Source organism: Pezoporus occidentalis, unplaced genomic scaffold (assembly GCF_034315485.1).
Source record: "Pezoporus occidentalis ecotype Australia unplaced genomic scaffold, CSIRO_AGI_Poc_V1 ctg36, whole genome shotgun sequence".
In the NCBI taxonomy this organism is placed as follows: domain Eukaryota; kingdom Metazoa; phylum Chordata; class Aves; order Psittaciformes; family Psittacidae; genus Pezoporus; species Pezoporus occidentalis.
Window position 1 is genome coordinate 4,065,596 of NW_026915591.1, and position 10,479 is coordinate 4,076,074.

At 44.4% G+C, this 10,479-nt stretch overlaps 1 long non-coding RNA gene across 1 annotated transcript; it reads left to right on the forward strand.

Annotated features, from left to right (window-relative positions):
- The first annotated feature begins 644 nt into the window (after positions 1–644).
- Positions 645–8,431, forward strand: LOC134169902 (uncharacterized). Its single transcript, XR_009967064.1, has 3 exons — positions 645–3,349; positions 6,047–6,182; positions 6,819–8,431. It is a non-coding gene; the product is annotated as an uncharacterized LOC134169902 (long non-coding RNA).
- Positions 8,432–10,479: the final 2,048 nt, after the last annotated feature.

A 10,479-nucleotide genomic window follows, 5' to 3' on the forward strand; every position in this document is an offset into this window, starting at 1 on the left:
AAATGTGGCCTGAAGCTTCCTTGGAACCTAGCTGCAGGCTGAGAAGTCTGCTTTGCCTACCAACACCCTGGGCCAGTGCAGATTGCAGCCTGCCTCCACACGAGCTTACTTGCTTGTAGGGCAGCCCCAGGCTCCCTGCAAACCCAGCACCCCTGTGAAACATTCATCAGCCCTAGAAAGCCTGCAGCTGAGCCCAAGCTTAGCTTTGTGTCTTGCAGAAACTGAAAAGCCCAATAGACTTCCCTTGATTTCACAACACCTCCTGTTCTTGGTCTTTGCCTCTCATATGCAATGTCACTGCTGTTTATTTTCTTCAAGGGATGAGTCAGACTGGCAGCACCATCTTGTCCTGCCGTTTCTGAACCCCAAAGTCTTCAGTAGTTTTTTTACAGAGATGATTCCAGCTCCTTTGGTTTGTGGTTTTGTGCATCAGCTTCCCCTTCCACCTCCTGATTCTGGGCAGCCTTAGGCAGGAGGGACAATTTTGTGTGGTACTGGGAAGCTGATGGGGAACCCAGTGTAGGAAATGGAAGCTGGCTGTTTCTGTAAGTGCTGGGCAGCTGGGCATTCTGGCCTCAGATGAAGGCCACCTTGGTTCCTTGCCAGCAGCTCTGCCTCCTCCCTCCCCTTGCTGGAGGGGAGGCAGGTAAGTTGTGATCTTAAGGAGTTGGCATGGGCACAGATCCAGGGGAGACCAAAGGCAAGCAGATGATGATGGGAGGTGTCATGAGAGTAGGTCAAAGACAGGAGAAAAGAGAAAAGAGTGAGGAAATTTTAGAATAACCGTTCTGCTGCAGTTTCCAGGGAAGACAGCCGTATTTTCAGCAATGAAAAGGTTAATTAATTCTCTTGACAACTTCTCCCCCTCCTTACAGAAGTCTATCTCAGAAATAATCAAAGTATTAAATGAATATTGCACTAGTCCAAATAAGTACAATCATCTTCCAGGAGTATTTACATGTTGGGCTATAATTAGCAGCCTCCTTGGCACCAGCCCACATGAGTTGACAGGTCACCGTTTCCATTACATACTACATTTTTCCGTATCATTGCTCAGTCTTGAGTGATTATGAAATGAATGATTTCATGAGTTAACCAGACTCAGCAAAGATGAGGGATTGAGTGAGACATGGTGGAGACCAGAAGAGGAGCAAGTGATTTTTCTCACCAGGAACTTCCTGAGAATCATCAACACCTCAGTTAAGTGACTACCTCCGAAACTGTGCTTTTTTAAAGTATGGTTTTCAAGTAGTCTGAGAAGTGGAATTTCAAGATTTTTGTGATTCCTAGTGATGATGAAACATTTCTTCCCTAACTAAGCTTCTTCCTCCTATTGAGGTAGAGGGCAGGGCTATGTCCAAACTAGTAGAAGATATCTCACGTGGTACTTAAAAACTCAAAGATGTTCTTGAATGCCTTTTCTTCCTAGACCTTGCTGTTAGCTGCTCAGATATGACAGGACATCTAAGGAAGCACAGTGAAGCTTCAGACCAAAAATGAACAGCCTGTGAAGGAAAGTTACTTAGGATCAGAGACGCAGGAGGATGAGTCCTTAGAACTGGTTTCCCCCACTGCATTTGCTGAGACTTTCCAGTTGTCCCCCACGCATTGCAGCCATGTCCCATACATTCCAGTCAGACAACGGCTGGACTATGCTAATGCTGCAACTGAGATGAAGCCTTACACAACTTTAATACCAACACCCCCCTTGGCCTGACCCCATAAAATGAGGCTTAATTAACTTAAATAAACAACTTAAATTAACTTAATTAAATTCTGCAACTATAGTCAAGACCAGCTTCACAAATTCACAATATTGTTTTTTTCCCCTCAGGAAAGACATCACAAGCTTTACAGTGAAACTGGGTTAGGATTTTATTTATCTTTTCAATAATCTATTGCTTTTTTTTTAATATTTCTGGCTTTCTCCCTTATTTAAAGGAAACTGTTGCTATAGATAATCTATACATATTCAAAGAAGTAACTAACAGCTTTTATGAAAATGCCTTGTTACAGATTGAAAAGCAGTGCAAGTCATTAGAATAAAGTCAAAATTTTCAGTGAGGAAGTGAGATAAATGGACATTTCCCTGTGGAAAGGGATCTTTTTCCTGTCAGAAAATGCTAATTCATCTAATTTGAAATGTTCCACAGAAAGATGACAACACAGTTGATCACAAATTCTTGTGAAACAAACCAGCAAACAAACAAACAAAAACCGTGATAAAAAAAACCATTTCAACTTGAAAGGTTCAATTTCGATCATCTTTAATGTCACACTTCAAACGACTTTCTCTTAATTATGCTAATGTCAAATTTAATTGTATAATAAAAAACGAAATGTAGAAAGGAATAATTTTCTTTCACCTAAGTCCAACACTTGAATCAAAATGAAAGTAATTTGTTTTCCTAACTTAATTCAGAATTACTCGGCATTTCTGTTTCATTGCATTCTGCAACAGAAGAATGTTTACATCACGAAAGTCCCACTCTCAAGTGAAAATATTCATCTGCTACATAGCTCCTGGAAGCAAGGATAACACCTAAAAGATTTCTTGTGAAAGCATGAGATCGTTGCCTTGCCTCTAGATGCACCCAACTGGCATTTGATTGGTTTGTGATGTTGGAATAAAAGATAGGGGAAATGAAGGTTTGATGATGGAATAACATGGAGTATAGAAACACAGGCTTTATTACTATTTTTGTTATTTTACTGAACAATGTTACTCATAAATGTTCAAAATAGATGTATGCATAAATCTAGAAAAAATAACAATGAGGACATTCTCACCTTTTCTCTTTCAAAACTGTTACCATCCTTACTTTGTCATTCAGATATGCAGGTTGCCTATTTGCAAGAGCAGCTGGGTGGGCAGAGGGCCAGTGAGGTGGGCACCCACACCAGAGTCCTCCGGTCTCCCTGGATGGCTTTTTACCTTCTAGCTGGAAAATCAGCCCTACATAATATAAGGGTTTTGCAGAAATGATGGCTCTTGGTTTGGTACCATGTTGACTCCTCATTTAACTGGGTTTCTGCTTGGATGTGAGCTCCAAAAACTCCTATTCTGCATTCCTTCTCACTAGCCCCCTCAGAAGAAGATCCATGCTGCAGTTTTGGTGGGATTGTAAAAGTGGTATTGAAGGGGGAGGAGGGAAATGAAAGATAAAGCATTTAAGATGCACACAGATTTCAAGCTGATGTCCTGCCTGGCTGCTGTGAGGAGAAAGGAACATTAATGCTGGCCCACACCTACAGGCTCTCCTGCAGTTGCAACTGGACAAAGATGCCAAGAAGGAGAAGTGCCTCCTTCAGCCAGGAGAAAGCAATGAGTAGCTAGGTGCTGCAACAGGTAAGGAAGCAAATCAGATGTTTTTACACTGAAGTTTTCCTGCTGAACCTCTTCTCCAGGCACCAGTGCCTCACACATGGCTGCCACTCGTCCCCCATGCTGGTGGCAGTGAGCTGCCCTTCATGCCTTGGAGCTCACAGGGCTCTATTAGGCACTCACATGCCTCCCTCAAAATTGGCACCATCTGCACTACCACCTGAATGTCATTTTTCCCTGCACAGCTTCTCACATGATTTGCCAGCTTGTGTTTGTGATTTGGAGGGGGAGAGTGTGAAAGGTGCTGAGATCTGGCACAGTTTTTTTGCATAAGCAGTGCTGCTGATGGAACTTTTCTTTAGGATTTACTTGATCTCTGCACCTCTTTGGAAAGCTGTACTACTTATTTAGAGGTGCTCCCTTAATCTGTGTCCCTCAGCCTAAAACAAGGAGCAAGTGGAGTGCTGTGATCCCTCTAAAAGAATAAACACATTGATCAGCCTAAGGACAACCTCAGCGGTAATAAGCAGCTTTTAATTTGCAGTGCTTTTACAGGGGAGGGAAAGCATGATGGGACAGGGCTTGGAGAGGCCAGCATGTGGTGGGTGGGTGGCTGGTGCTACAGGCACCCACTCAGCATCCTATGGATCAGCTCTCACTAACAACCTGCTCCAGGATGCTCAGGTGACACAGATATTGCTCCATCATCTACAGTGCAGTTGCAGTTCTGTTTATACAAAACTGGGTCTCTGTAACTACCTGAAAGGAGGATGGAAAGAGGAGGTGGCTGCTCTCTTTTCCCTGGTAACAAGTGGTAGGACAAGAGAAAAACGCCTCAAGCTGTGCCGGGGAGGTTTAGATTGGATAATAGGAAATATTTCTTACCCTGAAAGTGTGGTCAGGCATTGGAACAGGCTGCCCAGGAAAGTGGTGTAATCACCATCCCTGGAAGTGTTCACACACTATGTAGGCAAAGCCCTTAGCAACATGGTTTAGTGGCGGTCTTGGCAGTCTTGGGATAAAGGTTGGGACTGTGGCAAGTCGTTCAACGCTCTGGGGTAAAGAGAACTTCAGAAAGATGCGTTGCCTCCACTGGTAAGGAAATTCTTTACCATACATCATTCACCATTAACTTCATCACATTATCTGCTGCCTAGCTTCATTTTTTCTATGTGAGGGTATCACACTGCTGCCTCCCCACCTGCCCAGGTCCATCCCGAGAGAGGGGTCTGCTTATGTACTTCTTGATTTTGGGGAACTGGTCACTGTAGGTCTGCTGGCTCTGCTCCTCATTTTCCAGCCAGTGAGGCTGTATCATCAGATGTACTATCTGTATCCTCCTTATTTACAAACAAGCCAAATCCACCATGTGAAAGCGTGTAGCCCAGTGGCCTTTTGGTGGAGACTCTGTGAAAGCTCTCCTAGTTTGCAGACAGCATACATACTTTAGAGACCAAGACAAAGAATATACCCATTCCTAATTACAGGGAGGAGAAAAGGATACGCTGGGCCGCTCACAGCTGACCATAGATAAGTGGGGTAGGGCTGTAGGTCTGTACTAACCAAAGGATTTTCCATGGCCTTCTGGGAACCAAGCAGGTCTAGGTCAGCCAGTAGAGGGTCTGCCAGGGAAGGGCCATGGGTCTCAGCCTTTTATTTGAGACTTAAGTTCATTGCAGTGTCAAAAGCTCAGCTGCTGCTTCAAGACAACTCTTATTAAAACTGTATCTTACGTCCCTTTAGTGAATGGTGTGACAAATGGGAACAGGAACTGATCGCATACCAGAAGTCAGTTAGTTCTGGCTGCATCTCCAGAAAAAAACATGAGCAGTACCTGCACGTAGCTTCAGAATAGCTCTTAGCCTAACACACAAATGGATAGAGACATACGCACTCACAGAATTAACTCCAAAGAAACTTAAGGAAAAACATGCTTTTGATCAAGATGCTGGGAGAAGAGATCCTTTTACTTCCTAAGTGCTTGTCCTAAGTTTGAGTAGAGGATGGATGTGTGGATGGATGGATGGAGGGAGGGAAACAAAAGAAATGACTGAACTTTCTGTCATGTTACTTGTTTTTAACAGAAGGAATGGGTTGTTCAGGGTTTTTTTTTAGGTAATCAACCACATCTTCCATGAAGTCCAGGGGGGCAACAATTGCTCTTTTTCTCCTAAAAATTGAGTCTTGAAGTGGTACCAACTCTCAGAGAAATAAAGTGCTACCCAGTGGCAAGAAAATGCAGTTTGATTTATTGTATACCTTTAAAGTGACTGGTAGGCCTTTTCTATGTACATTAAAACCAGCAGCCTTTTAATTATGGATTGGTTATTTCTAGTAGCCTTAAGATACAATTATTATCTGTCCAAATGAAAAAACAGCTGGGTGGCAAGGCTGGAGTACAGGCTGCCTGGTTTTGCCTGAACAAGGAGATTTTAACAACTTTCATGGAAGTTTTAGCTGCATATATACTGCAGGCATCTACCCTGCAGCTGGATACAACCCTGCACATCATCTGTGTCCAGAGCACAGAGAATAACACTGACCACAATTTTTCAGCAAATAAACAAACAATGATTTAGGTTTGACTGTGTTCACACCCCTTTTCTTTCCAGGAATGTTCTGGGTTAGAACTTGACTTAGAGGAATCATTATGGAAACAGTCAAATTAAAACTAGTAGCAGAGAGAGGTTGAGCAAACCCCACTGTAACAGTTGGTGGTAGAGACAATACCAGGTAACCTGCATGTCTGAGCACAACTAAACAAAGCTCCCTGAATTTCAGCTATCCAATGCCAGTACAAACTGCTTTGTAAATAAGCTTCAGATCAAGAATTTCTCCAGGAATAACTCTCTGGCAAGTAAATATTTAGCAACTATATTCAAATAGTGAATAAATCTTGGAGACACTGCAATGTACTTGCAGGCAATTTGTTAACACAAAAAGAGATGGAATTCATCAAAGACATCTTTTGCCCAGGAATGACAGGCTCATAGGCTAATAGAAATTAGTTTTCCGTCTCTAATATTGGGCACTACTTCTGCCTGGTATCACAGAACTTGATACTTCTTTGACGTGATGTTGAAAACAGCCAGTTGCAATTTGTATTTGCTTTTAAATTTACAGTTTAGCCGAGGGGTAGAGAAATGCTTCCTGTTGGGAGCAAATTCACCCCTCCGGTGGGCCCACACAGAGTCTGCACCGTGCTTTGAAGTGCCCTGTAAAACCGTGTAAGCAGTATATGGCCACCCCTGGCCCTGGAGGGAGGTGTGTCACCTGGTTATGTGACCTCCCAGGATGTGGCTGGGGCAGGCACAGGTTGCCTTCAGCATGTTTGAGGTTAACACCTTGTGTTCTGCCTGCATTTTCAAGTCTCCCATCATCACTGCTGTGTAGTGGTAATGAGCCCAGTATATGATGGTACCCCACGCCATGATACTCATAAATTGCATCCCTGATATAAGTGCTATCTGAAATAAATGATCGTGTATTCCAGACCATTATCCAAGCATGCCAGAGAGGCAGGATTTGATGGCCAAGATTATGCACGCAGGAGCTCATCAACCTCAGGGGAGATGAGAAAGCTAGGAAGATCAAAGGACTGTCTGAGTCACCAGCTCATCCACTTGGTTCTTGCCCCCAAGGATGAGGATGGAGAGAGGGTGAAGGGGACTTGCTGGGAACTCCTTCTCAACCTCCTCTCCTGCAGGGGTCTTTCATCAGCCTAAATGGATCACCTACCTCTGCCCTGCTGAGATGAAGCCCACTGAACCAGGTCAAGCTCTGCTCCCCACTGCAGCAGGTGCTCCTGTGGTGTTTCAGGGGAACAGTAAAACTGGATCATTTCAAGTACACTCCCACACAAATGCTCAGCTAGGCTGAGTCACCAGGAGCAGGCTGGTAATCTCAGCAGGGTCTCATGCCTGGCTGCAGTGCCAGTACAGCCCTGAGGGGAGCACACATTATCTCCAGAGAAGAGCTCCTGGAGGGTATACTGTAGGAAAAAAACACTTTTGACTCATTTTATGAGGAACTTGTGCATAGAAAGCCCTACTTGACTTTGGAAATACCTGATTGCATGTGTAATGTTGGTACAGTGTTGCATAAAGCTTTCTCTAACATGATTGCAGGATGGTTGTATTACATGCAAACAAAACCACTCTGTGGATATTATACGATATGGATATTATATATTTTCTGTGGAAAAACAATTCCAGGACTGATCTAGGTGGCTTTAACACATTTTTTGGAACTGTTTTCAAAAAGACCCTCACTTGTTGCAGCCAGCTGTGTTAGTTTCTGTGAGGACAAACATACAGGGTTTTGAGAATATCATGCATATCGATAATTGAATTATTTTCTGATCCTACAGACATTGCAGTTTTAAAGCCCTTGAGGATCTGCTCTTCCTGGGCTGGACACAACTGCTGATTCCTCTTGCAGTGCTGGGCACAACCCCTTTCTGATGGAAGTCAGCTCCCCTTTTCAGCTGCAGTGACAGAATTGAAAATGTGCCCAACAGGAAAGCTGGAGCGGGTTTGGTATTGACTCTGTCTCCCCTTGGCACTCTTGCTAGGGTAAATTTGCAACTGAAATTCCAGATTTGGCAAGAAAAAGAAGAACCATTTTCCTGGCAGCCCTCCCTAGGTACTCAGGAGAGTAGATGGGGGGTGGTAGCCACAGAACAGATGGCAGCGTGGGTTGAAGGTAGGTAAAGTGGTCAAAGATGTGCAATAAATAGATTTAACAAATATGTTACACCACAACATGTGTGACACATGCATGTAGTTTGCCACGAAGAGCAGGATGCCAGGGTGATACCTCACTTACGCAAATGACTGGGTATTTGTGCTGTATGGATGAGCACAGCCCTTCTGTCTTCACATTATTATGTTTTTCAAGAGCGATATTTTAAAGAAAGAGAAAGGCAGCAAAGTTGATAGCAACCTTTGAGAAACCAGCTTATGCAAAGAGCCTCAGCCAATGTAGTCTGAGATGGGGATAAGGCTGAAAAGAGAGATGAATGTCCATAAATATCGAAACTGTGTCATGATGTAGAGTGGGTGTTGATGCAAAGTGCAACAGAATCAAGACAATACATAAAAAATACATGAAGGGAAATACTTCGGTAAAAAAATCCATAGTGCTGAACACCTCTGCTATCTCTGGCCTACAGATGGCTCTCACTGTTTTTAAACTCACTCAGAGATGGCTTTTTAGGTTATAGATCAGAAGTTTGGGGTTTTTTTTCCTTCCAGTAAGAAGGCTTCAAGTAGTGAAAAATGTGTTCCTGAGGGCATCTGCTGAGGTCCCATCCCTGGAGATTTCAGAGGCATGCTAGATAAAGTAGCCTTGGTGAATATTCAGTAGGGAAAATCCTGCTGATTACAGGGAGCAACGGAAGATGAGCTGCCAGGTCTTTTGTTATCTATGACTCCCTGACTATTGGTGGTGAAGAGAGTTCTTGCACAAAAGCTTTATTTATATCAAGGCTGCTACCAGAAAGGGGGAATCCATCATGTCAGAGATAAATGCAAACATGGAGCTTCCGCTCTTGCCCTCCCTCTCATTTTGGGCTGTCCTTTTGTCTGACACAGAGACTGTCATGCTCTCTGTATAGTTTGCAACTTGATTTGCTTAAGACTCCCCAGAAACAAAGAGGTGCTGAAGGCTGGATAACCTTAATATAATATAGCAACTAGACTGTTTTTTGGGAACTGCTGGCTTGGTTAGAAGAGAAAGCCAGGGAAGGAAGCCCATGAGAGTGGGCTCCAGCAATGCCCTGATGGCAAGGCAGGGAGCCAAGAGAAGGACGCTGATCCAGGTCCCTTCACTTGCAGCCAGGGCACATCATTCCTGTGACCCATTAAAGCTCTCAAAGACCTGGCAGATGATTCAAAAGGTCATACTCAAACCACTGTTACAGTGGTAGAAAATTGCTGCCATATTCATCAGGTCATTAATAACCAAAGTGAGAAAGAAAAAGCCCACACAACCAATTTCATTTCCTTTTTGGTGCCAGTAGCTCTAACACTGCCTCTTGCTGTTGCTTCCCCATTTCAGAAGCCTGTGGCTTGCTGCTTTCCATAAGGCTCTGACAACTCTCAAAGTATGGCAGAAGGCAGCTAAGCTCTGCCTGGCTTTGGCTGTGAGGGCTGTTTTGCAGAGGGGAAGGCAGCGTGCAGCAGAGAAGTCTGGCATCATGGTAGGGCACCTCAGTGTCCAGAGGCAGGTCACCACAGGAGCATTTTGGGTAGGGTAGCTACCTAATCAAAATGCATGACATGCAGAAGCTCAGGAGTTTGGCTACAGGATAGGGCTTGCAGTTTGCAGGTGGCCCACAGCAGATGATCCATCACACTAAGCACATAAAGATGTTATTTTTTTCCCATGTATTGGATGTGTGTGTGTACGAGCAGGGCTGGCTGAGGGTCCTGGCAAGGCAAGCCTTTTCTAGACTGTGGAAAGCTCTACTTATCTTGAATTGGCCAGACTTAGCCCAAAATCTGTCTGTCCCCCCGTATGGAAGATCTAACATACGGTATCAGCCATCAACTGAGGGAAGGATTGAATCCCTCCCTACTGCTGTCTGTATAAACAAATATGCAGCTGCACTGACATACACATATATAGAAAATGGTGTCAGAGATTCCAGCTGTCCCAGGGGTGACAGAATGGCCAAGCAGCCCTGAACAAAGTGTACAGGCAAATGCTGCAGGCTTGTTTTTGCCAGGGTGCTGCCACTGCCTGCGCTTGGGATGTGCCAGTCCTGCTCGCAAGCCAAATTACACTGTGAGGCTGAGATTCAAACATGAGTCCAAACCCATGTACACATCCCCCTCTCTCTGGCTTTGTAATTGAAGAACAGATACAGAGCTCAGTAGCCTTGCACGTGGCAGCCCTAAAGGAGCATTTCTTTCAGCAAAGAGACTGATTCTTGAGACAGCGTAAGCAGGGAAATGTCAGTTTGACAACCCCTTCAATGAGCTGCATAGACCAGCCTCTCTCAGATGGGGTCAAAGGAAATGAGAGTGAAAAGTGATGAGGGGGAAAGGCAGCTGAGAACTGCAGGTGCTGAAGCAATGGGCTGCAGGGAAGATCCAGTGTAATGGCGATGTGGTGTGCTGGCAGCATGACACGCAGAGAAGCGTCGATGC